General features: G+C 42.2%; 1 protein-coding gene across 2 annotated transcripts in view; it reads right to left on the reverse strand.

Moving 5' to 3' along the window:
• LOC112249908 (serine/threonine-protein kinase PAK 6) overlaps positions 1-27,348 on the reverse strand; it is a 44,851-nt gene that overhangs the window by 15,899 nt on the left and 1,604 nt on the right. Inside the window, exons 1-2 of one of the 2 annotated variants that reach the window (XM_024419628.2) lie at positions 18,000-18,154; positions 11,595-11,728 (exon numbers count right to left, since the gene is read on the reverse strand). The gene's annotated coding sequence lies outside the window, so the exon portion shown is untranslated. Of the gene's footprint in view, positions 1-11,594; positions 11,729-17,999; positions 18,155-27,348 lie in introns of those variants that run through there. The other variant, XM_024419629.2, reaches the window with a different exon arrangement.

Below are 27,348 nucleotides of genomic sequence, written 5' to 3' on the forward strand. Positions count from 1 at the left end.
TTTCATTTAGGACACCATCAACTCCACAGGCCTTTTTGGGTTGGAGGGTTTGTATTTCGTCCTGCTCATTCAACGTACCTCGAGAATCCAGTGGGTTCTTGCAGTGGGTTCTTGTAGTGGGTAGTTCTTGCAGTGGGTTCTTGTAGTCTTTAATAGTTGATTCTAAGATTTCTATGATCATGTAAATGTTTTTGCTGTTTGTTCTTTGTTATAAAATATTGGAGAAGGGGTTTATCCATACATTGGATAGATAACCCTTCGTGTTGCTGTTTGTTAGAGTCTATGGATTCTTCAGTTACATTGATCTGATTTCTGACGTGCTGTTCCTTCTTTTTCTGTGGTGTATTTCTGTATAGTTTTAGTGGTTCACCATAGTGAAGGCTCAAGTTTTCTGGGTCTCTGGGTTTTGGTTGGATAGGTTTCTCAATTTATTTCTTAGGTTTTTGTATTCTTTATCAAACCATTTGTCATTGTTGTTCATTTTCATTTTTTTTTTCATTTTTAGATTTGATAGGAAAGCTGAGAGGTCAAATATACTGTTTATGTTTTCTACTGCCAAGTTTACACCTTCACTATTAAAGTGAAACGTTTTGTTCAGGAAGTTTAGTTTTTTGTACGTTTACACAATACTTTCCTTCAATATAGCATTTCTTAATATTATTCAGTTCCTTTGGATTTGATGCCTCATGATTGAGTATTGCTCTGTTCAAGTAGACTGCGATTTGCTGGGATTTTGCTCCTCTCTCTCTCCAACCTCTCTCTCGGAGTAAAGATGTGGAGATGAAGCGAGGGTTAGGTTTGAATTCCCCCTCTCCCACTACATGGTAGAAAGGTAGGCCCCACTTGAAGCCTGGCCTAGAGTTAATGTGCTTTTGAGTGACATCGGTAGAACAGTTGAGGCTAGAAACAAAATTCACACGGGATCGTTCAACAGACGCTTCCGATGAACACAAGCCTACATCTGACCATGTGAAATGAACTCTTCACAGAGAACAAGGCTTTTCTTCCATAGAAAACCATTACCTACAGCTCTCACATAAGCATGAAGCCCCTTGTTGACTGTGATTGAACCGTCCTTGCAAAAAAAAAAAAATCGTGACCATATAGGGATGCCCTGTATTGAGGTTCAGCTTCCTGTGGCAAACAGAAAGTGTCTTATTTCATCTTCAACATGGTCCTTCATTCTTTCCCTGTAGTTACACAAAAACACTGTCTTCCATCCTCTATAGAACGGTAATTTCTGAAGAACGTACAGACTTGAAAGGGGACCGTTAAAGAGTGTCCCCAGTAGGCTGTACATTGAATTTCAGCTTCCTGCGATTACAGGAAGTGGCTGAATTGGGGGTCATAGGGGTCACATATTTTACATATTTGGGATTGGGGGACTCGGCATATAAAATGTAAATTCAATCGACCCAAAAGCGTTTTTGACAGGCAGGCAGACAGACAGACAGACAGATTCAAGTTTCAAGTCAATCTAAAAAAATGTGGGCCTCCCGGGTGGCGCAGTGGTTAAGGGCACTGTACTGCAGCGCCAGCGGTGCCATCAGAAACTCTGGGTTCGCGCCCAGGCTCTTTCGTAACCGGCCGCGACCGGGAGGTCCGTGGGGCGACGCACAATTGGCCTAGCGTCGTCCGGGTTAGGGAGGGCTTGGTCGGTAGGGATGTCCTTGTCTCATCGTGCACCAGCGACTCCTGTGGCGGGACGGGCGCAGTGCGTGCTAACCAAGGTTGCCAGGTACACGGTGTTTCCTCCGGCACATTGGTTGGGTTGTGTATCGGAGGACGCATGACTTTCAACCTTCGTCTCTCCCGAGCCCGTACGGGAGTTGTAGTGATGAGACAAGATAGTAGCTACTACAACAATTGGATACCACGAAATTGGGGAGAAAAAGGGGAAAAAAATATATATGAAAATAAATAAATGAAAATAAATTCTAAAAAAATGTGATCAATATCCTCTTCAAAATTCATTCAAGAATTCATAAAAGGGATCTTAGTTTCGAGAACTGCAAGACCAATACACTGCCTGTCTGCCAAATCAAAAATCTAATCAAATGTATTTTCCACATGACCCAGAAAATATAAAAAACTATCGGCCTATATCGAATCTCCCATTCCTCTCAATTTTTGGGGGAAAAAGCTGTTGTGCAGCAACTCACTGCCTTTCTGAAGACAAACAATGTATACGAAATGCTTCTGTCTGGTTTTAGACCCCATCATAGCACTGAGACTGCACTTGTGAAGGTGGTAAATACCTTTTAATGGCGTCAGACCGAGGCTCTGCATCTGTCCTCTTGCTCTGTCCTAGTGCTGCTTTTGATACCATCGATCACCACATTCTTTTGGAGAGATTGGAAATCCAAATTGGTCTACACGGACAAGTTCTGCCCTGGTTTAGATCTTATCTGTCGGAAAGATATCAGTTTGTCTCTGTGGATGGTTTGTCCTCTGACAAATCAACTGTAAATTTCGGTGTTCCTCAAGGTTCCGTTTTAGGACCACTATTATTTTCACTGTATATTTTGCCTCTTGGGGATGTCATTCGAAAACATAACGTTTACTTTCACTGCTATGTGGATGACACACAGCTGTACATTTCAATGTTACATGGTGAAGCCACAAAATTGCCCTCGCTGGAAGCCCGTGTTTAAGACATAAGGAAGTGGATGGCTGCAAACTTTCTACTTTTAAACTCAGACAAAACAGAGATGCTTGTTCTAGGTCCCAAGAAACAAAGGGTTCTTCTGTTGAATCTGACAATTAATCTTGATGGTTGTACAGTCGTCTCAAACAAAACTGTGAAGGACCTCGGCTTACTCTGGACCCTGATCTCTCTTTTGACAAACATGTCAAGACTGCTTCAAGGACAGCTTTTAGCCATCTACGTAACATTGCAAAAATAAAAAAAATTCTGTCAAAAAAATGATGCAGAAACATTTATCCATTATTTTGTCACTTCTAGGTTAGACAACTGCAATGCTCTACTTTCCGGCTACTCAGATAAAGCACTAAATAAACTTCAGTTAGTGCTAAATACGGCTGCTAGAATCCTGACTAGCACCAAAAAATGTGATCATATTACTCCAGTGCTAGCCTCCCTACACTGGCTTCCTGTTAAGGCAAGGGCTGATTTCAAGGTTTTTACTGCTAACCTACAAAGCATTACATGGGTTTGCTCCTACCTATCTTTCCGATTTGGTCCTGCTGTACATACCTACACGTACGCTACGGTCACAAGATGCAGGCCTCCTAATTCTGTTATATCTGGAGTATTTCTCCTGTCTTATCTGGTGTCCTGTGTGAATTTAAGTATGCTCTCTCTAATTCTCTCTTTCTTTCTCTCTCGGAGGACCTGAGCCCTAGGACCATGCCTCAGGATTACCTGGCATGATGACTCCTTGATGTCCCCAGTCCACCTGGCCGTGCTGCTGCTCCAGTTTCAACTGTTCTGCCTGCGGCTATGGGACCCTGACCTGTTCACCGGACGTGCTACCTGTCCCAGACCTGCTGTTTTCAACTCTCTAGAGACAGCAGGAGCAGTAGAGATACTCTTAATGATCGGCTATGAAAAGACAACTGACATTTACTCCTGAGGTGCTGACCTGTTGCACCCTCGACAACTACTGTGAATATTATTATTATTTGAATATGCAGGTCATTTATGAACTTTTGAACATTTTGGCCATGTTCTGTTATAATCTCCACCCGGCACAGCCAGAAGAGGACTGGCCACCCCTCATAGACGGGTTCCTCTCTAGGTTTCTTCCTAGGTTCTGGCCTTTCTAGGCCTTAAAGGCTTCCTGCATTGCTTGCTGTTTGGGGTTTTAGGCTGGGTTTCTGTACAGCACTTTGAGACATCAGCTGATGTAAGAAGGGCTATATAAATACATTTGATTTACAGGGAAATGCTTACTTAGATAAGAGCTCTATCCAAACAATGCAGAGTTAAAAAGTAACAAAAATTTGCCCAAAAAATGTTAAGGAAATAGTAACACAATAAAATAACAAAAAAATATACAAAGAGTACCAGTACTGAGTCAATGTGCAGGGGTACAAGGCAGTTGAGGTAATTGATATATGTACATGTAGGTAGGGGTAAAAGTGACTAGGTAATCAGGGTAGATAATAAACAGAGTAGAAGCAGCATGTGTGAGGAGTGTGAAAGGTGTCTGTGTGTAGCGTCAATATCCGTCCGCCCGCCCGCCTGCCCGTTTGTCAGTGAGAGAGAGAAGGAGAGGAGAGAGAATGGAGAGAGGAGGGGGTGCGGGAGGGGGAGCGAGTGAAGGAGGGATGTGGGAGTGAGGAGGGGGAGAGAGAGAAGGGGTGTTGGACAGGGAGGGAGGGGAGAGAGAGTCAACAGATAGACAGAGGTAGGAAAATAAAGAGGGATAGAGAATGGAGGGGGAGGAGGGAGATAAAGAAGGGGAGAGTGAGGGAAGGGGAGAGAGAGGAGGGAGAGGAAGAGATGAGGTCGAGGGAGGGTAAGAAGGAGGGAGAGAGAATAGGGGGAGTTAGGGAGGGGGAGAGGGGGAGGGAGTAAAAGAAGGGGGAGGGAGGGAGAGAGAAGAGAATAAGGGGGGATAAAGAGGAGGTAGAGAGTGAGAGAGACATGAGATAAACAAGAAAAAAGTCCCCCAAAAGTTTTTGGGGCCAGTGCTACAGAGGGCTATATTGGTCCATTGAAACACAGCTAGTAAAGGCTCAGTACAATACCTTTGTGATAAAAACATAAATACATAACATTACATTAAAAAAAAAATGTATTCCAATTTTTCAGGGGGTGCTGCAGCACACCGTTTTCTCCCTCGCTCTGTTGGGCCACACCTCCCCTTGTTAATTTGAAAAAGATTTTGAGGCTATACAGTGTTTGTTTACATTTACTTTGTTTACAAATAATGGAGTAAAACAAGTTTAAATGTTGGGTTCTTCCATACTGTAGTCCAAAACTGTATGTAAAACCTGCAGATTGCCCCTTTAATGATTAGGAGGGAAAATATAAACTGGCCTTAGATCAGTTTATAGGGTCAACTTCCCAACTCTATCTCCTTCTGTTAGCACAACGATAATGGTCCAGTTTAAGCCATTACTACACTACATAATCAGTCACCCACCACAGCATTACTACACATGCTATTGTTAGCTGTCTGTCACTTTCTGCACTAAGAAGCACTGCTAGGACGGGCACCTGAGCGTGATTGTTCTGTTAGGGTTTCAAGGCCGTTTTCCCCAGACCCAGATTAAGCTGGTTCCTGGACTAAAAAGCACTTCCATAGGATATTCTCCACTGAGTGTGTTTTTTAGCCCAGGAGTTAGGGTTTGAAAAGATTTCAGCATCAATGACACAATAGGCGACCTGTCATAACCTAGAAAAAACCGGATGGGAAGACGCTGTGCTGTCTTAACCAGTGGAGATGGATTGATCTCCAGAGAGTATAGAGAGGATGTGAATTTGGTAGTTGTTTACTGCTTCTTCAAATGACAGACATGACTTCAGCACTTCCAGGAAGCCTTTAAGGTTTTGACCACGTGTGTATGCACAAGGTTGAGCTTACATGTGCATGCACGCAGGACTAGTCAATGGTATGTCTTGTAACCTGTACAGACCACAGGCCCTACTTTCCTGGCTATGTTTTTCTTAAACGCTTTTGTAACAAACTACGATAAGTCTCTTTGAAACTTACATGTCCCACTTCACACCAAAAAACAAACTATCAACAGTTTCTCACTAAATGTTGTAAAGGCTCTGAAACCACGATCAAGCTAATTATTTCTACATCATATTATATGACAGGGAGTTCCGGTCCTGGCTGCTCCACTTCTCAATAAATAGTAAAACAAATCCCTGGATTACAACATGTAACATAAATGTCTTCCTTTTCAAAAGGACGGAAACAGTAAGTTGATATGGTAACATTACATGTGACATAACAAAAACCTTTCTGAAGATGTTAAGTGTACAGTAGACAGACATAAGATCCGCCCATCAGGGTTGTATTCATTAGAAAACAAACGGAAGCAAACAGCCGAAATGGAAATAAGAAACACTCGTTTTTTTCTGTTGCAAAACGTTTTTGCTACTGTGAGCTCTTAATGAAAACACTCCAGATCTACAGTGATCATTCATGTGACATGAACTGTACTCTATATCATCGACTGCATCCTTATGTAATACATGTATCACTAGCCACTTTAACTATGCCACTTGGTTTACATACTTATCTCATATGTATATACTGTACTCGATATCATCTACTGTATCTTGCCTATGCTGCTCTGTACCATCACTCATTCATATATCCTTATGTACATATTCTTTATCCCCTTACACTGTGTATAAGACAGTAGTTTTTTTTTTGGAATTGTTAGTTAGATTACTTGCTCGTTATTACTGCATTGTCGGAACTAGAAGCACAAGCATTTCGCTACACTCGCATTAACATCTGCTAACCATGTGTATGTGACAAATAAAATTTGATTTGATTTGATTTGATTTGATTATTAGCATATCTGACATTACCCAGATGCCGATTTGCTGTTATATCTGATTCATCACTGTGAATCCAAAACAATATTTCACTGTCACTTTTCCTTTCTATGTCCAGCTTGGCAATGTATAACTTCACCTCCACTGAAAAAAGCAACCAAAACTGCTACCAGTGTTGTACTCTCTGTAAGTACCAGAATTTACCGTTTGCCAATCCACATAGACAAATATCATCTAGATACCTGTAGAAACATGACAAAAAATATATACTTTAGAAAGAAAATGTATCCATGTGAGAGACACAGACTTCATTGAAGACTCATGTCTTCAGTAGGTCCTATGATTGAGTGTAGTCTGGCCCAGGAGTGTGAAGGTGAACAGAAAGCCTCTGGAGCAATGAACCGCCCTTGCTGTCTCTGCCTGGCTGGTTCCCCTCTCTCCACTGGGATTCTCTGCCTCGAACCCTATTACAGGGGCTGAGTCACTGGCTTACTGGTGCTCTTCCATGCCGTCCCTAGGAGGGGTGTGTCACTTGAGTGGGTTGAGGCACTAACGTGATCTTCCTGTCCAGGTTGGTGCCCCCTCGGGTTCGTGCCATGGGGGAGATCTTCGTGGGCTATACTCAGCCTCGTCTCAGCGTAGTAAATTGGTGGTTTGCGGAGTTGGCCCAGTCTAGGGGTATCGTTGGACGGGCCCAGTGTCTCCCGACACTTCCTGTCTCAGCCTCCAGTATCTATGCTGCAATAGTTTGTGCTGGGGGGCTAGGGTCAGTCTGTTATATCTGGAGTAATTATCCTGTCTTATCTGGTGTCCTGTATGAATTTAAGGATGCTCCCTCAAATTCTCTCTCTCTCTCTCTCTCCCGGAGGACCTGAGCCCTGGGACCATGCCACAGGACTGCCTGGCCTGATGACTCCTTGCTGTCCCAAGTCCACCTGGTCGTGCTGCTGCTCCAGTTTCAGCTGTTCTGCCAGCGGTTTTAGAACCCTGACCTGTTAACCGGACATGCTACCTTGTCCCGGACCTGCTGTTTTCGACTCTCTCTCTACCGTGCCTGCTGTCTCTAACTCTGAATGCTCTGAATGCCATCCTACAGAGTTTTTCCTAGCCACCGTGCTTCTACATTTGCATTACTTGCTGTTTGGGGTTTTAGGCGGGGTTTCTGTACAGCACTTTGTGACATCGGCAGATGTAAAAAGGGCTTCATTAATATATTTGATTGATTGATTGATCATTCGGGCATTGTTACTTCCCCAAATGACGGTGTGATAATGGCTCTGGAGGGGATAGCTGTCGTTTTACGGTCTCCTAACCAACTGCCCTATTTTGTTTATTTTTTTCGCATTGTTTGTAGCTCATTTTGTACATGTTGCTGCTACTGTTTCTTGTGACCGAAAAGAGCTTCTGGACATCAGAACAGCGATTACTCACCTCGAACTGGACTAAGATTTTTTTTTATGAGTCCGACGCGAAGGATGTACTGCTTCGTCGAGACAAGGCCCAGATCCCTGTTATTTGCATGAAGAAAAGATGGAGAAAAAGAGGGAGGGCAGGGTGCCTTGTAATAATTTGCCAACCAGTGGGTTAAACCACCACTACCGTCCATATAATTGGCCAACGTGCAAGCATTGGAAAACAAACGGGACATTCTACGATTAAGACTATCCTACCAACGGGACAGTAAAAACTGTAATATCTTATGTTTCACCGAGACGTGGCTAAACGACGACACGGATTATATAGAGCTGGCTGGCTTCTCCATGCATCGGCAGGACAGAGCAGCTACTTCTGAGAAGACGAGGGGCGAACGTGTATGTCTAATTGTCAATAACTGCTGGTGCACAATGTCTAATAGTAAAGAAGTCTTGAGGTATTGCTCGCCTGAGGTAGAATACCTCATGATAAGCTGTAGACCACACTATCTACCAAGAGAGTTCATATCTATATTATTCATAGCCATCTATTTACCACCACAAACCGATGCTAGCACTAAGACCGCACTCAACGAGCTGTATAAGGCCATAAGCAAACAAGAAAATGCTCATCCTGACATTGCGCTCCTAGTGGCCGGGGACTTTAATGCTGGTAAACTTAAATCCGTTTTATCTCATTTCTACCAGCATTTCACATGTGCAACCAGAGGAGAAAAAAAACTCTAGACCACCTTTACTCCACACACAGACACAAATACAAAGCTCTCCATCGCCCTCCATTTGGTAAATCTGACTATAATTCTATCCTCCTGATTCCTGCTTTCAAGCAACAACTAAAGCAGGAAGTACCAGTGACTCGCTCAATACGGAAGTGGTCAGATGACGCGGATGCTACGCTTCAAGACTGTTTTGCTAGCAAAGAATGGAATATGTTACCGGGATTCATCCAATGGCATTGAGGAGTATAACACCTCAGTCACCGGCTTCATCAATAAGTGCATCGACACGGATTACAAGCAACATTCGCACTGAGCTAAAGGCTAGAGCTGCTGCTTTCAAGGAGCGGGACACTAATTCGGACGCTTATAAGAAATCCCGCTATACCTTACTACACCGGCTCTGATGCTCATGAGATGTGGCAGGGCTTGAAAACTATTACAGACTGCAAAAGGGAAACACAGCCACGAGCTGCCCAGTGACGCGAGCCAATCAGACGAGCTAAATGCCTTTTATTCCCGTTTCGAGCATGCATGAGAGCCCCAGCTGTTCCGTACGACTGTGTGATCACGCTCTCTGTAGCCGATGTGAGCAAGACCTTTAAACAGTTCAACATTCACAAAGCGGCCTCCCGCCGCAGTGCTAGCTGTGCCACTAGAGATCCTGGTTCTAGTCCAGGCTATGTCGTAGCCGGCCGCGACCGGGAGACCCATTGGGCTGCGCACAATTGGCCCAGCGTTGTCCGGATCACGGGAGGGTTTGGCCGGCAGGCATGATCTTCTCCCATCTCGCACTAGCGGCTCCTGGGGTGGGCCGGGCGCTATGCACGCTGACACGGTCGCCAGGTGTATGGTGTTTCCTCCGACACATTGGAGCGGCTGGCTTCTGGGTTAACCGGACATTGTGTCAAGAAGAAGTGCGGCTTGGTTGTGTTTCAGAGGGTGCACGGCTCTCGACCTTCGACTCTCCCTAGTTTGTTTGGGAGTTGCAGCGATGGGACAAGACTGTACCAATTGGATACCATGAAATTGGGTAGAAAAAAATATATACAAATAATAAACGTTCACAAGGTCGCAGGGCCAGACGGATTACATGCTTGGACAAACTGGCAAGTGTCTTTACTGACATTTTCAACCGAGTCTATAATACCTATATGACTCAAACAGGCCAGATCCTCAAAAAGTTCTACAGCTGCACCATCGAGAGCATCCTGACCAGTTGCATCACTGCCTGGTATGGCAACTGCTCGACATTTGACCGTAAAGCGCTACAGAGGGTAGTGCGACGGCCCAGTACATCATGGGGCCAAGCTTCCTGACATCCAGGACCTCTATACCAGGTGGTGTCAGAGGAAGGCCCAACAAATTGTCAATGACTCCAGTCACCCAAGTCATAGACTGTTCTCTCTGCTACCGCACGGCAAGCATTACGGAAGCTCCAAGTCTAGGACCAAAAGACTCAACAGCTTCTACTCCCAAGCCATAAGACTGCTAAACAATTAATCAAATGGCCACCCAATCTATTTTAAATTGACCCTACACTTTTGTGTTTACACTGCTGCTACCCGCTGTTCATTATCTATGCATAGACATTTTAAAAATGACCAAAAGTAACCTGTACCCCTGCACATTGACTCGGTACCGGTACCCCCTGTATATTGTAATGTCATTTTCTTGTTACTTTTTTCTTGTTACTTTTAAAAAAAAAAAAAATTTTTAACTTTAGTTTATTTACTAAATATTTTCTTAACTCCATTTCTTGAACTGCATTGTTGCTTAAGGGCTTGTCAGTAAGCATTTCACGGTAAGGTCTACACCTGTATTCGACGCATGTGATAAATACAATTTGATTTGACAAAAAGAAGTGATGTAGTTTGCTCCCTGCACCTGATAATTGCAGACAAGAATGGCATTTAGAAATGCCAAAATGTAACACTTTGATCAACTGTTCAAGGCCCACATTGTCATCACTCTGCCATGGGCTAAAATGGTCACCCCACCCCTCTTTTGTTGTTTAGTGGTACAGTCCATGACTTAGAAGTGCTGGTTGGTGTGTCTCCAAGTCCAGGTAGGGTTGGCAGATGCAACATAACGTCTCACTAAAGTAGGTAAGTCAATATTTATCTAAGGTCGGAAAGTAAACTAAGGGAGCTGTCCCGAGAAGTGGGATATTGAAATGACACATTCACTCTGAGCTAAACGGTTGTACCAGTCTCACTTACTGCACTGTACTGAATGTACAGAAGAGGTTACATTTTGAACGAAGGTCAAGGTTACAGTTACAACAACTAAACATGGTCAACAAAACATTTATTATTAGATTTTTTGTCATGGTTGTCATGCCACTGAACCAGGAGTTTATTCTAATAGTATTTCAGTACTCCTACCAACATGAATCTTTCTCTAAACTGGCCATACTACACTAATGTCCCTTCACTCAGCCCTCTCTGATAGTTGCTTCTCATTAAAGCACACTATTCACAAGATCAGAGGGGTCGTCACAGTAACATTATTATGTTATGACACTATACATAACTGATTCTGCTACCCTCATGAGCAAAGTGTTCTGAATAAAAGTTCTGTGCGGGACATCTGAGAATGAAACTGACAACATTTCAAGTAAATTAATTATATTAATTTAAAGGGGAGGTTCATTAATTTATCTCCAATGATGGAATGTTCAATTCTTGAATTGAGATGAATGGCTTAACTTTATTTCAAAGCTACCTACATAAGGACTTCATAGCACAAATACTTATTTTATCATGTACTCATTCTCCATGTTTCATATAAAATATATTGATTATGATGTACAGTTTCCATATTTGGTGTCAAAAATCACATAATAAACAGATGAGCCACAGATCTCGGGACATGCTGCAGTTGAAGTATAAATAGTGTCAAGAAACAAGCGTCTTCTGGAGGCTAGAGAAGAGAGGAAGCTGTGTTGAGTCTTACCTGTCTTTACCGTAGTCTTGGGTCTTCTGCCTCTCTTAGTCCCTTTTTAATCCCGGATGAGCGAGGGCTTTCTGTCCAACGTCTGTCTGTCCGTCTACCCTTAACACACCACTGGGGTCTTAATGATTCTCGACCTGGAAGGGAAAGAATTGCTTAGATGAAACGAATGTTATTTTCTTTCCCTCTCCCTCGCTTTATATCCCTCCTACTGTTTGATCTGCGGGTGTGGTGGAGGATACAGAGAGACAAGAAATTAGATCTAGAATAGTGTCGCTCATCTGCCGCTGCGAAGGATCTCTTCCACTCCTCTAACTGGCTTGATCCAGAGTGTAGATAGTGGAGGCTAATGGATAATAATGTGTCATGGGATCCCTGTTCAAGTCGATTTATTACACTTGATTTATCCCCAAGGGCCAATTATTTCTGGGATTTAACAGGCATGGCATGCAGACAACACATGACAACAGGATAAATACATCTCCTACAACATATGCCATACTGTTTGTTGCATGAACAATATGTGCAATTATGAGTATTCAGGAGATGTACTTCAATGTGCATACAGCAAAAACACATCTGTTTCTCCAAGTGGCCATGGTATGAGTCTCAAATGCAGTGGTGTAAAGTACTTAAGTGGTACTTTAAAGTACCAACAGTTTTTTTGTGGGGTACCTGTACTTAACCTATTTATATTTTTTGACAACTTCTACTTTTACTTCACTCCATTCCTATAGAAAATAATGTACTTTTTACTCCATACATTTTCTCCTGACACCCAAAAGTTACATTTTGAATGCTTAGCAGGACAGGAAAATGGTCCAATTCACGCACTTATCAAGAGAACATCCCTGGTCATCCCTACTGCCTCTGATCTGGCAGACTCACTAAACACACATGCTTTGTTTGTAAATTATGTCTGAGTGTTGGAGTGTGGCCCAGGCTATCCGTATATTTAAAATTAAAATTGTGCCGCCTGGTTTGCTTAATATAAGCAATTTGAAATGATTTATACTTTTTACTTTTGATACTTAAGTACATTTTAAAGTATATTTTTTTGCAATTACTTTTACTTTTGATACTTAAGTACATTTTAAACCAAATAGTTTTAGATATATATAATATTTTACTGGGTGACTTTTCACTTTTCTATTAATGAATCTAATGCCTTTACTCAAGTATGACAATTTAGTACTTTTTCCCACCACTGCCCAAATGACACCATATTCCCTACAAAGTGCACTACTAAGTAGTGCAATATATAGGGAATACAATTCTATTTGGTATGCGCTCATGGTGAGTCAATGTCACACTGTAGAAGATAAGACTTATTGGGCCAATATCTCATCATGTAGACAAATACAGATAGTACAGGAAGTACACTTCAGCGGATGAAACCAAACACCAAAATAAATGAATTGACCATAAACCTACAGGGTAGATGATCCTGGAGACAGACTGGAGCCTGCAGGATACGGTGCACACATACCAAAGAGCGGAAAGCAGAAGAGAGAGGAAGAGACAGAGAGAGAGAGAGAGAGAGAGAGAGAGAGGGCAGAAGAGAGAGAGAGAGAGGGAGAGAGAGATAGGAAGAGAGAGAGAGAGGGAGAGAGAGAGGAAGAGAGAGAGAGGGAGAGAGAGAGCGGAAGAGAGAGAGAGAGAGAGAGGCGGAAGAGAGAGAGAGAGGGAGAGTGAGAGAGGAAGAGAGAGAGAGAGAGAGGGAGAGAGAGAGAGAGAAAAGAGAGAGAGGGAGAGAGACAGAGAAAGAGAGAGGGCGGAAGAGAGAGAGAGGGAGAGAGAGAGGGAGAGAGATAGAGAGGGAGAGAGAGAGAGGGAGAGAGGGCAGAAGAGAGAGAGAGAGAGGGAGAGAGAGAGAGGAAGAGAGAGAGAGAGGGAGAGAGAGAGGAAGAGAGAGAGAGGGAGAGAGAGAGCGGAAGAGAGAGAGAGAGAGAGAGGGCGGAAGAGAGAGAGAGAGGGAGAGTGAGAGAGGAAGAGAGAGAGAGAGAGAGAGGAGAGAGAGAGAGAGAGAGAGAAAGAGAGAGAGGGAGAGAGACAGAGAAAGAGAGAGGGCGGAAGAGAGAGAGAGGGAGAGAGAGAGGGAGAGAGATAGAGAGGGAGAGAGAGAGAGGGAGAGAGGGAGAGGAAGAGAGAGAGAGAGGGCGGAAGAGAGAGAGAGAGAGGCAGAGAGAGAGGAGGAGAGAGAGAGAGGAAGAGAGAGAGAGAGAGAGGAAGAGAGAGAGAGGAATGTCTGCTTTTTCATAATTCCAGTTATGATGCACGGTTCAGAGTTGTTGTTGTCATGACAACTCCTTCAAAAGAGTAAAACAGCAAATAATTCCAGTTTCAGATAATGAATAGGCTAAAGATTTCACAGCTTAGAATCTGTCTCTACAGCGGAGCTTTGGATTGGTATGAAAGCTAGTTCCTGTGACATGACAACATACAGTGAGCCAGGTGCTCCTGGGATGGTTGTTGACGTTTTGAGTAATGTCTCCACTCACTGGTGGTGGGGGGTGATGGCATTTCACCAGGAAAGGTCATCCACAGTTATTTTGGTTGGAGGATACCAGGGTAGCATTCATTAGGGCACACACCTTAGACAAACGTCTTGTGACGGAAAATGAAAAAAAAGACTGTTTCTTACTGGACAAGTTCAGGTAGTCCCTTCCTGTTTAGTGGGTTTTCCTCTGTTTGGTGCTTAATGAACATGACCCAGGCGTTCCACAGACCAAACAGGTTCAAGGGGATCTGGGACATCTCTTGGTCTTTGTGTTCATGTCACAGTCAGTAATCTAAGTCAGGGTTTCCCAAACTCGTTCCTGAGTTGATTATTGGAATTAGCTGTGTAATGCTAAGGCAAAAAAAAACATGCACCTAGGAGGTGCAAACTAAGATGGAGTCTGAGACCGAGTTTGAGTCTGCTTCTAACTATTCATGTAGGAAATGACTTCATAGTGACTCGCATAGCTTGTAGTATTATATTTACAAGAGGAAAGGACCCCCCCCCCACCATATCATTAGCAATGAACTAGTAATAATATTTCAAGCTATTAATATACCTCAAATTATATCATCTTTACCATCAACCATCAGGTCTGGCAAATGGCTTAATGCAAATGTAGCATCCAGAGTGTGCAATTTTAAAGGTTAAAAGTTATTTACATTTAAAAAATTAAAAAAACCTTTTACCCCTTTTTCTCCCCAATATCATAATGGTAGTTACAGTCTTGTCCAATCGCGAAGGTCGAGAGCCATGTGTCCTCCGAAACACGACCCTGACAAGCCGCACTGCTTCTTGACACACTGCTCGCTTAACCCGGAAGCCAGCCGCACCAATGTGTTGGAGAAAACACCGTCCAGCTGGCGACCAAAGTCAGCTTGCCGGCACACAGCCCGCCACAAGGAGTCCCTAGAGCGCACTGGGACAAGCAAATCCCTGCCGGCCACATCCTAACCTGGACGATGCTGGGCCAATTGTGCGCCACCTCATGGGTCTGTCTCCCGGTCACGGCCGGCTGTGACACAGCCCGGGATCAAACTCGGGTCTGTATTGACGTTGAAAGGTTAAAGTTGTTAACTTTTTTTCTTCTTTTTTTAAAAATACTGAGGTGAGTTTATCCACATCCAATCATTTCATTTTCAAAACAAAATCAGACGTGTGTCTCGTACCACGAGAAACACGCCTTGTTCCGTTCCCACACACATTGTTACACATAGTGTCAGTCTGAGCATTTAGATACAGTGCATACATTAACTGTTGTTCTTTGAAGCGTCACACCAGCATCTAACTTTACTGTTTTCTGATGATACAACAAGATCTCGGCCTACTGTTCTCATGGTTTTGTTGTTAACACAAGCCTTACGGCAAGTTTGAGATAGGTCACCTGTCATTCCTCTGTCATGTCCTTGTCACAACTGACAGAGTTTGAGATAGGTCACCTGTTGTTCCTCTGTCATGTCCTTGTTACCACTGACAGAGTCATGTTAACCATACAGAACACCTAAGTAGCTTTTAATTTGAACTTCAATTTTAAATTGTTTCATCTTTTCCCCTCTCTCTTTTTTTGCTGTACAGTGTCCTGGATGTTTTGAAAGGTGCTTAAAAATATGTATTATATTATTATCATTGAAACCCATCATTCATATTGTACGGACAAACCCCCTAAGATGTGGTATAGTAACCAGTAGAAAAACGTATGTTTGATGCTAACTTGAAGGATTTAGGATCTATGCCTTTGACACCACCGCTATGTGAGATTTGTGAGGTTTTCCTTTATACTGTTGCTGTAGGACTAAATACCTGAGGAGTCCATGCTCCTTACAGGCTGCATGACCAGACATCTCTGAGATGCCTCACTATTCAAAACAACACATATCCAACTCAACTGAGCTGCCAACAGCCAGTTGAACTGCCAACACCCAGTGTTCAACTAACAAGTTGACTGTTGAAATGTGCAGCAGCCTAGGCTTGTCATGAAGAATGCAGATATTTAAAAAAGAATGTAGTTAAATTGGGACTGGTGAACTACAATGTGCTTTCGGAGTTTGGCACTGATCAGGAGTCAGCTGTAGTTATTGTATTAAGTCACATCCTGTCCAATAGTGGTAGTGGTGGTACCGCACAGATATCAACCTGACTAAATATCAATGCATCTCAAATGGGTTAACTGGTGTGTTGATTACAGCATTGGTGAAAAGCCAAAAGAATAGTGCCAATTTAAACAGGGGTATATTCACTAAGAACCAAACGGAACCGAATGGAAGCAAAATGTTGAAATGAGGGACTAAGATGAACTTGTCCCATATGAAATGCTTGTTTTTGTTACAAGAAGTGTTCAGTTGCAAAACGTTTTGCTATGGTTTGGACTAATGAATACACCCCAGGTAGGTAACAGATAAGTAACAGTACCCAAGCACAGTATCAGTGCCCCAGTAACCACCTGTTTCTTGCTTTTGTGAATCCTGAAGTGAAAATAGAGGATAAACACTCTATTGAAATGTATCCCTTTTCCATTGTACACTGTCCTCCACCCAAGACATGCACTGTCCTCTACCCAAAACATGCACTGTCCTCCACCCAAGACATGCACTGTCCTCTACCCAAGACATGCACTGTCCTCCACCCAAAACATGCACTGTCCTCTACCCAAGACATACACTGTCCTCTACCCAAGACATGCACTGTCCTCCACCCAAGACATGCACTGTCCTCTACCCAAGACATGCACTGTCCTCCACCCAAAACATGCACTGTCCTCTACCCAAGACATGCACTGTCCTCCACCCAAAACATGCACTGTCCTCTACCCAAGACATACACTGTCCTCTACCCAAGACATGCACTGTCCTCCACCCAAAACATGCACTGTCCTCTACCCAAGACATACACTGTCCTCTACCCAAGACATACACTGTCCTCTACCCAAGACATGCACTGTCCTCTACCCAAGACATACACTGTCCTCTACCCAAGACATGCACTGTCCTCCACCCAAAACATGCACTGTCCTCCACCCAAGACATGCACTGTCCTCTACCCAAGACATGCACTGTCCTCTACCCAAGACATGCACTGTCCTCTACCCAAGACATGCACTGTCCTCTACCCAAGACATGCACTGTCCTCTACCCAAGACATGCACTGTCCTCTACCCAAGACATGCACTGTCCTCTACCCAAGACATGCACTGTCCTCTACCCAAGACATGCACTGTCCTCTACCCAAGACATGCACTGTCCTCTAAGACAATAATTATATTCAATATCAATTGAAGTGTTGGTTCTATTTGTTTGATCTTCATTTCTGAAGCCAAACATCCCACGTTTTGTTCCATCTGATATATGTTCAATTCAGCGTTGGGGTCAATAAAAAAAGTAAACCAAATGTACTTTTTGAATGGACCCCAACATTGATTTGAACATGAATCAGATTAAACATAACTTGGGATGTTTTACTTCCTGAATTGACCGCAATTTACCCTGATTCAATGTCAGCTCAAGCACCAGATAGAGTTGCAGTACTCCAATCTCTGTACAATGACTGGCAGAGCTACATAATGAGCTACTGTATGCCTTCCAACAGTGTTCATTGTAGCAGCCTGATGCCTTGTCTGTATCGTTGCGTATCAGAAGCAACCCTTTTTAAAACACACCAAAGAGAGACTCAGAGAAGAAGAAGACCAGAAGTCATTCCCACTACCAGCTCAGGGACAGTCCCTTCAGGCAGTAGTACCCTGTTGGATCTCTCTCTCTATTCTGGCATGGCACTGTTGTTGGAAAACTGCATGGTTCAATGCTCTGCTCTCAAATTCTGTAAAATGAACAGAGGTACTTGCTAGAGCGGGTTCTAAGAGAGACGAGAGAGTTGGTGAGCAGAAACAGCAATTTCAGTTCCATTTGTTCACTCACCTGGTGGGAAGGGGTTTAGCTTCTTTGCGGGGCAGGTGAGGGGAGAGGGGGATTGGACCGGATCGGTGGATAAAGCTGGTTCCTCTGTGGCATGACAATGACCTATCTGTTCCTCCTTAGTTTACTCTATTCTAACGCTTGCCGTTTTGCCACATGGTCTGTAATGACTCCTCTCTCTCCTCCCCCTCTTCACCTAGCCAATGGAGCGTAGCTTTTTTTTTTTCTTTGTCCAACTCGCTCGCTTCTACCTCACAGCGCCTCCTCCCTTCCCCCGCCAAACCCCTGTCTCACCTCTTTCCTACAGGTAAGAGAGAGGATGAGAAGAAGAGGAATCTGAGACAGAAAACAGCTCTTAAAAAAATAATTGAAAATAGTAACTAACACAAGAGGAATCAAATAAAATACACAAGAATGTTGCTATAAATACAGGGAGTAACAGTACCAGATCAATGTGTAGAGGTACACTATATGACCAAAAGTATGTGGACGCTTATCGAACATCTCATTCCAAAATCATGGGCATTAATATGGAGTTGGTCCCCACTTTGCTGCTATAACAGCCTCCAGTCTTTTGGGAAGGCTTTCCACTAGATGTTGGAACGTTGCTGCTATAACAGCCTCCAGTCTTTTGGGAAGGCTTTCCACTAGATGTTGGAACGTTGCTGCTATAACAGCCTCCACTCTTCTGGGAAGGCTTTCCACTAGATGTTGGAACATTGCTGCTATAACAGCCTCCACTCTTCTGGGAAGGCTTTCCACTAGATGTTGGAACGTTGCTGCAGGGACTTGCTTCCATTTAGCCACAAGAGCATTAGTGAGGTCGGGCACCAATGTTGGGCGATAAGGCCTGACTCACAGTCGGCGTTCCAATTCATCCCAAAGGTGTCTGATGGGGTTGAGGTCAGGGCTGTGTGCAGAGCAGTCAAGTTCTTTGACACCTATCTAAACAAATCCTTTATTTATTTACATTTGACCCCTTTTACTCCCCAATTTCGTGGTATCCAATTGTTTAGTAGCTACTATCTTGTCTCATCGCTAAAACTCCCGTACGGGCTCGGGAGAGACGAAGGTTGAGAGTCATGCGTCTTCCGATACACAACCCAAACAAGCCGCAATGCTTCTTAACACAGCGCCATCCAACCCGGAAGCCAGCCGCACCAATGTGTCAGAGGAAACAACGTGCACCTGGCAACCTTGGTTAGTGCGCACTGTGCCCAGCCCGCCACAGGAGTCGCTGGTGCGCGATGAGACAAGGATTTCCCTACCGGCCAAACCCTCCCTAACCCGGACGAAACTAGGCCAATTGTGCGTCGCCCCACGGACCTCCCGGTCGCGGCTGGTTACGGCAGAGCCTGGGCGCGAACCCAGAGTCTCTGGTGGCACAGCTGGCGCTGAACAAATCCTTTCTGTATGGACCTCGCTTTGTGCATGGGTGCATTGTCATGCTGAAACTGTTGTCCCAAAGTTGGAAGCACAGAATCATCTAGAATGTCATTTTATGCTGTAGTGTTAAGATTTACCTTCACTAAGGGGTCTAGCCTGAACCATGAAAAACAGCCCCAGACCATTATTCCTCCTCCACCAAACTCTACAGTTGGCACTATGCATTGGGGGAGGTAGCGTTTGCATGGCATCCGCCAAACCCAGATTCGTCCGTCGGACTGCCAGATGGTGAAGCGTCACTCATCACTCCAGAGAATGAGTTTCCACTGCTCCAGACTCCAATGACGGCGAGCTTGACGCCACTCCATCCGACGCTGAATATTGCGCATGTTGATTTTAGGCTTGTATGCGGCTGCTCAGCCATGGAAACCCATTTCATGAAGCTCCCAACGAACAGTTCTTGTGCTGATGTTGTTTCCAGAGGCAGTTTGGAACTCGGTACTGAGTGTTGCAACCGAAGACAGAATATTTCTACTCGTTCAGCCCTTGGCGGTCCCGTTCTGTGAGCTTGTGTGGCCTACCACTTTGCAGCTGAGCCGTTGTTGCTCCTAGATGTTTCCACTTCACAATAACAGCACTTACAGTTGACCGGGGGCAGCTGTAGCAGGGCAGAAATTTTACGAACTGACTTGATGGACAGGTGGCATCCTATGACGGTGCCACGTTGAAAGTCACTGAGCTCTTCAGTAAGGCCATTCTAATGTCAATGTTTGTCTATGGAGACTGCATGGCTGTGTGCTCAGTTTAATACACCTGTCAGCAATGGGTACGGCTGAAATAGCCGAATCCACATACACTATATATACAAAAGTATGTACATAAAGGCAGGGTAAAATGACCAGGCATCACGATAGATAACAATAACAGTAAAATGACCAGGCATCACGATATATAACAATAACAGTAAAATGACCAGGCATCACGATAGATAACAATAACAGTAAAATGACCAGGCATCACGATAGATAACAATAACAGTAAAATGAAGAACAGAGTAGCAGCAGCAAATGATGAGTGTAGAAGTGTGTATGTATGTATGTATGTATGTATGTATGTATGTATGTATGTATGTATGTATGTATGTATGTATGTATGTATGTATGTATGTATGTGTATGTATGTGTGTTGTGTGTGTATGTATGTATGTGTGTTGTGCATGTATGTATGTGTGTATGTGTATGTATGTATGTGTGTTGTGTACGTGTGTGTTGTGTATGTATGTATGTATGTGTATGTATGTATGTATGTGTATGTGTGTTGTGTATGTATGTGTGTTGTGTATGTATGTATGTGTGTTGTGTATGTATGTGTATGTATGTATGTATGTATGTATGTATGTATGTATGTATGTATGTATGTATGTATGTATGTATGTATGTATGTATGTATGTATGTATGTATGTATGTATGTATGTATGTATGTGTGTTGTGTATGTGTATGTATGTGTATGTATGTATGTATGTATGTATGTATGTATGTATGTATGTATGTATGTATGTATGTATGTATGTATGTATGTATGTATGTATGTATGTATGTATGTATGTATGTATGTATGTGTATGTATGTATGTGTGTTGTGTATGTATGTATGTATGTGTATGTATGTATGTGTGTTGTGTATGTATGTATGTATGTTGTGTATGTATGTATGTATGTATGTATGTGTATGTATGTATGTGTGTTGTGTATGTATGTATGTGTGTTGTGTATGTATGTATGTATGTATGTGTATGTATGTATGTGTGTTGTGTATGTATGTATGTATGTATGTATGTATGTATGTATGTATGTATGTATGTATGTATGTATGTATGTATGTATGTATGTATGTATGTATGTATGTATGTATGTATGTATGTATGTATGTATGTATGTATGTATGTGTATGTATGTATGTATGTATGTATGTATGTATGTATGTATGTATGTATGTATGTGTGTTGTGTATGTATGTATGTATGTGTGTTGTGTATGTATGTATGTGTATGTATGTATGTGTGTTGTGTATGTATGTATGTATGTGTGTTGTGTATGTATGTATGTATGTATGTATGTATGTATGTATGTATGTATGTATGTATGTATGTATGTATGTATGTATGTATGTATGTATGTATGTATGTATGTATGTATGTATGTATGTATGTATGTATGTATGTATGTATGTGTATGTATGTATGTATGTATGTATGTATGTATGTGTGTTGTGTATGTATGTATGTATGTATGTATGTATGTGTATGTATGTATGTGTGTTGTGTATGTATGTATGTATGTATGTATGTATGTGTATGTATGTATGTATGTATGTATGTATGTATGTATGTATGTTGTGTATGTATGTATGTATGTATGTATGTATGTATGTATGTATGTATGTATGTATGTATGTATGTATGTGTATGTGTATGTATGTATGTATGTATGTATGTATGTATGTATGTATGTATGTATGTATGTATGTATGTATGTATGTATGTATGTATGTATGTATGTATGTGTGTTGTGTATGTATGTATGTGTGTTGTGTATGTATGTATGTGTATGTATGTATGTGTGTTGTGTATGTATGTATGTATGTGTGTTGTGTATGTATGTATGTATGTATGTATGTATGTATGTATGTATGTATGTATGTATGTATGTATGTATGTATGTATGTATGTATGTATGTATGTATGTATGTATGTATGTGTTGTGTATGTATGTATGTGTGTTGTGTATGTATGTATGTGTATGTATGTATGTGTATTGTGTATGTATGTATGTATGTATGTGTGTGTTGTGTATGTATGTATGTATGTGTATGTATGTATGTATGTATGTACTGTATGTGTGTTGTGTATGTATGTATGCGTGTTGTGTATGTATGTATGTGTATGTATGTATGTGTATTGTGTATGTATGTATGTATGTGTGTTGTGTATGTATGTATGTGTGTGTATGTGTGTTGTGTATGTATGTATGTATGTATGTATGTATGTATGTATGTATGTATGTATGTATGTATGTATGTATGTATGTATGTATGTATGTATGTATGTATGTATGTATGTATGTATGTATGTATGTATGTGTATGTATGTATGTATGTATGTATGTATGTATGTATGTATGTATGTATGTATGTATGTATGTATGTGTGTTGTGTATGTATGTATGTGTATGTATGTGTGTATGTATGTATGTGTGTTGTGTATGTATGTATGTGTATGTATGTGTGTATGTATGTATGTGTGTTGTGTATGTATGTATATGTATGTATGTGTATGTATGTGTGTTGTGTATGTATGTATGTGTATGTATGTGTGTATGTATGTATGTGTGTTGTGTATGTATGTATGTATGTATGTGTGTTGTGTATGTACTGTATGTGTGTTGTGTATGTATGTATGTATGTATGTATGTATGTATGTATGTATGTATGTATGTATGTATGTATGTATGTATGTATGTATGTATGTATGTATGTTTGTATGTATGTGTGTTGTGTATGTATGTGTGTATGTATGTATATATGTGTGTGATGTGTGCGTGTCCACGTACGAAGTGTTGGAATGTGTGTGGGAGTGCAAGTGTAGTGTGTGTGAATGATTGTGTATATATAGTCTAGTGAGTGTGTATATGGTGTGTATGTACAGTTGAAGTCAGAAGTTTACATACACTTAGGTTGGAGTCATTAAAACTTTGACTGGGCCATTAAACAGCTTGGAAAATTCCAGAAAATGATGTCATAGCTTTAGAAGCTTCTGATAGGCTAATTGACCTCATTTGAGTCAATTGGAGGTGTACCTGTGGATGTATTTCAAGGCCTACCTTCAAATTCAGTGCCTCTTTGCTTGACATCATGGGAAAATCAAAAGAAATCAGCCAAGACATCAGCAAATAAATTGTAGACCTCCACAAGTCTGGTTCATCCTTGGGAGCAATTTCCAAACACCTGAAGGTACCACATTCATCTGTACAAACAATAGTACGAAAGTATAAACACCATGGGGCCGGAGTTTAAATGTACTTGGCTAAGGTCTATGTAAACTTCCGACTTCAACTGTATATAGTCTAGTGAGTGTGTATATGGTGTGTATGTATAGTCTACTGAGTGTGTATATAGTCTCGTGTGTGGGTATATACAGTTGAAGTTGGAAGTTTACATACACCTTAGCCAAATACATTTAAAATCAGTTTTTCACCATTTCTGACATTTAATCCTAGTAAACATTCCCTATCTTAGGTCAGTTAGGATCACCACATTATTATAAGAATCTGAAATGTCAGAATAATACAGTGAATTATTTATTTCAGCTTTTGTTTCTTTCATCACATTCTCAGTGGGTCAGAAGTTTACATACACTCAATTAGTATTTGGTAGCATTGCCTTTAAATTGTTTAACATTGGTCAAACATTTTGAGTAGCCTTCCACAAGCTTCCCACAATAAGTTGGGTGAATTTTGGCCCATTCCTCCTGACAGAGCTGGTGTAACTGAGTCAGGTTTGTAGGCCTCCTTGCTCGCACACACTTTTGCAGTTCTGCCCACACATTTTCTATAGGATTGAGGTCAGGGCTTTGTAATGACCACTCCAATACCTTGACTTTATTGTCCTTAAGCCATTTTGACTCACCACTTTGGAAGTATGCTTGGGGTCATTGTCAATTTGGAGTGCACCAGTCCCTCCTGCAGCAAAGCACCCCCACAACATGATGCTGCCACCCCCGTGCTTCACGTGTTGGGATGGTGTTCTTCGGCTTGCAAGCCGCCCCCCTTTTTCCTCCATATATAACAATGGTCATTATGGCCAAACAGTTCTATTTATGTTTCATCAGACCAGAGGACATTTCTCCAGAAAGTACGTTCTTTGTCCCCATGTGCAGTTTCAACCCATAGTCTGGCTTTTTTATGGCGGTTTTGGAGTAGTGGCTTCTTCCATGCTGAGCGGCCTTTCAGGTTATGTTGATATAGGACTCGTTTTACTGTGGATATAGATACTTTTGTACCTGTTTCCTCCAGCATCTTCACAAGGTCTTTGCTGCTGTTCTGGGATTGATTTACACTTTTCGCAACAAAGTACATTCATCTCTAGGAGACAGAACGCTTCTCCTTCCTGAGTGGTATGACAGTTACGTGGTACCTTCAGGCGTTTGGAAATTGTTCCCAAGGATGAACCAGACTTGTGAACATCTACAATTTATTTTCTGAGGTCTTGGCTGATTTCTCTTAATTTTCCCATGATGTCAAGCAAAGAGGCACTGAGTTTGAAGGTAGGCCTTCAAATACATCCACAGGTACACCTCCAATTGACTCAAATGATGTCAATTATCCTATCAGAAGCTTCTAAAGCCATGACATCATTTTCTGGAATTTTCCAAGCTGTTTAAAGGCACAGTAAACTTAGTGTATGTAAACTTCTGACCCACTAGAATTGTGATACAGTGAATTATAAGTGAAATAATCTGTCTACAATTGTTGGAAAAATTACTTGTGCCATGCACAAAGTAGATGTCCTAACCGACTTGCCAAAACTATAGTTTGTTAACAAGAAATTTGTGGAGTGGTTTAAAAACAAGTTTTAATGACTCCAACCTAAGTGTATGTAAACTTCCGACTTCAACTGTATATAGTCTAGTGAGTGTGTATATGGTGTGTATGTATCGTCTAGTGGGTGTGTACAGTATATGGTGTGTAAATATGTAGTCTAGTGAGTGTGTATATGGTGTGTGTATATATAGTCTAGTGAGTGTGTATATATAGTCTAGTAAGTGTGTATATATAATCCAGTGGGTGTATGTAGGATCAGTGCAAGATAGAGTCAGTGCAGATAGTTTCTGGTACCATTAATTGACTATTTAGCAATCTGGCTATTTAGCAGTCTTATGGCTTGGGGGTGGAAGCTGTTTCTGAGCCTGTTGGTCCACTCTGGTACCATTTGCCGGATGGTAGCAGAGTGAACCGTCTATGTGGCACATTACACACACAAAGAGCTTGAAAGGGCTGCTCTCCTACACAGTGCAGGCTCAGGCTTGTCTTTGAGAGCCGGGTGCGTTCCTGCCTTCAGGCCCTGAAGCACATAGCTGCTTTAAGCCTCTCTCTATGGCTGGTGACTCATCCAACACGCCACAGCTGAATTAGTGTTCGTGTGGAGTCACCCAGCTTGGGACAACTCCCCTTGGTAACGGATGGACGGCCACGGTTACAGGTCCACGCCAGAGAGGTTAGAAAGGGAGATTTTACGGTCCTTAATACGGTTATTACTACCTAACTATTACTGAACAATAAATATTGACCAATATGTTTTTGTATGAGTGAAGAAGAAAGAGCTGTAGAATTTTCAAACAAAATTTACCTTTAATGAGAAGCATAGAATGAGAATTGTGAACAGGACGGAGTGAGTGAGTGAGTGAGTGAGTGAGTGAGTGAGTGAGTGAGTGAGTGAGTGAGTGAGGCTACGTGTAACAGTTTATGGTCTCAAACACCTGAGCCTCTAGAAAAAAAGACAGGGATGTCAGTTACTTTTAACAACCCCTTTCCCCCATTTGTTCTCATCCGCCCACTCTGACAGCTGATTGGCTATTCACTAGCCGATCCCCTAACTTCACACATGGATCCCCAATGAAGTTTCCCCTAGGTACAGATCTAGGATCAACTTCCCCTACTCCAATCCTAACCTTAAAACCATTAGTGGGTAAAATACAAAACGGACCCAAGATCACCAAGGGACAACTTCCCCCTATTCCCCTCACGTGCCACACAGAGGTCAAGGCAGTGCTGCTTCTGAAGACGCAACAATGACAGAAAAGTGTTATTTGGGTCATTGCATTTCCAAACCACCTGAGCAACCGTGACAGAATTTACATAACTGGTCACAAGACTGGGACTGCATCCCATATGGTACCCTATTAAGTACGTAGCGCACTATCTTTGACCAGAGCCCGATGGGCAACAGTGAAAAGTAGTGCAATATATAGGTTGCCCTTTGGAATGCACACTGGGGTTTCCCTTTTGCTAGTAACAACCACTTTAGTGGTTGAATCACAGATAATCTAGAAGAAAGGTCAGTCTCGCAAAAAGACGCATTCTTTGTGTTCTAACTACCCGCTATTCAAAGTGCTCTGAACTAATTAAGGGAATTGTTCACAAACATTGGCACATCCTAAAATCCGATGATAGTCTCGGTAATGTGTTTTCGGACCTTCCCTTGGTCGTATTCTCGCGGGGCAGAAATCTCAGAGATCAATTGGAAAGCTCTGATTTACCACCCCAAGAAATTCCTGAACAACATCTATTCATCCCCTACTGGATGGAAACTACAAGTGTAATGGCTGTGCTCAATGCAATGGCACTTATAAATGTAGATCCTTCAAACACCCACAAACAGGGAAATCGATCCCAATCAAAGGTGTTATTACGTGCTCCACTAAGGCAGTTATTTATCTTATAACTTGTCCTTGTGGTAAAAATTATGTAGGTAAAACAAAGCGCGAATTAAAAGTACGTATCTCAGAGCATCATAGCACCATTAGGTGTAAAAACTTTACTTATCCAGTTGCGGCCCACTTCTTGGAGGCAGGCCACTCGATCTCGTCTCTGCGTTATATTGGCATCGAACATGTCACCCTCCCTAGGAGAGGGGGTGACCTTGATAATTTATTGTTAAAACGAGAGGCTGCCTGGATCTTTAATTTAAAGACCCTTGCTCCCTTCGGTCTCAACGTAGACTTTGATCTGAAGCCATTCTTGTGATTATTGTGACTTTGCCATTGTAATTGTGTGTAAGCTTGTGTAGTCAAATGAATCTATGATCGTATGCTATCCATTTGTTTTTTGTATGCTGCTCTTTGTATGACATTTTAGTATTTGATAATTAACCAATGGTATTAGGCCACTCTTGGCCATGATTACAGACACC

The sequence above is a fragment of the Oncorhynchus tshawytscha genome, linkage group LG05 (genome assembly GCF_018296145.1).
Source record: "Oncorhynchus tshawytscha isolate Ot180627B linkage group LG05, Otsh_v2.0, whole genome shotgun sequence".
Lineage (NCBI taxonomy): Eukaryota > Metazoa > Chordata > Actinopteri > Salmoniformes > Salmonidae > Oncorhynchus > Oncorhynchus tshawytscha.